The following is an 809-nucleotide window of genomic DNA, read 5'->3' as shown; positions in this document are numbered from 1 at the left end:
GCCTATTTACTGTATTAACAATGGGAAAAAATTATCTGACCATTTTCAAGAGTGTAAAACCTTGAATTTTGAAGAACTTAATAATTACTTTCAGGTTCTTTAAAATTCAAGGTGTTCCCCTCTTGAAAATTATTATAATGAATCAATGAACCCAGAGAAAGGGAGGTTCAAGTTCTTTCCGGGAAAATGTTGATTTCTAAATGGTGGACAATGAGATTTCCCGACTTCTGAAGTTTTTTTTAATGACTTTAATTTAAAAGACACCTCAGAAGTCGGGAAAGCTCATTTCCCGCCTTCTAGGAATCAAAATTTTCCTGGGGAAGAATCTCCGGACCCCCTTTCTTTTTGGGATTCATCGATTCATGGAAAATTCGTATGCAACTACTCATTTTTTTTAAATTGTTATGTATGTATACACACATAAGCCCTATTTACTGTAATAACAATGGGAAAAAATTACCGGACCGTTTTCAAGATGGGAAAACCTTGAATTTTGAATAACTTAAAAGTAATTAAAGACACGTCAGAAGTCGGGAAAGCTCATTTAACGCCATCTAGAAATCGAAAAATAAAGACAAGAATAAAAAGGAAGATATAATGAACAGATATTACAATACCCCGGCCTGCAACCCATTGTCCTTCTTATTTGATTTAAGCCGCCAGATATTCTCCACAGTGGCGTAAGCACCAGGGGACAAGGGGAAAATACCCATCTGCGGAAAATCTTTCCCCATTGAATGCCCTTTTCACCCGGGAAAGTGCCTGAAAACCTCAAATTTTAAATCACATATTTTGTTGAGGTAGGCCAA

Source organism: Anneissia japonica, unplaced genomic scaffold, assembly GCF_011630105.1.
Source record: "Anneissia japonica isolate Jap-2015-1 unplaced genomic scaffold, ASM1163010v1 scaffold10466_len380309_cov135, whole genome shotgun sequence".
Taxonomy (NCBI): Eukaryota; Metazoa; Echinodermata; class Crinoidea; order Comatulida; family Comatulidae; genus Anneissia; species Anneissia japonica.
The sequence above is the reverse complement of the archived record's forward strand: the minus strand, read 5'-3'. Positions refer to the sequence as shown.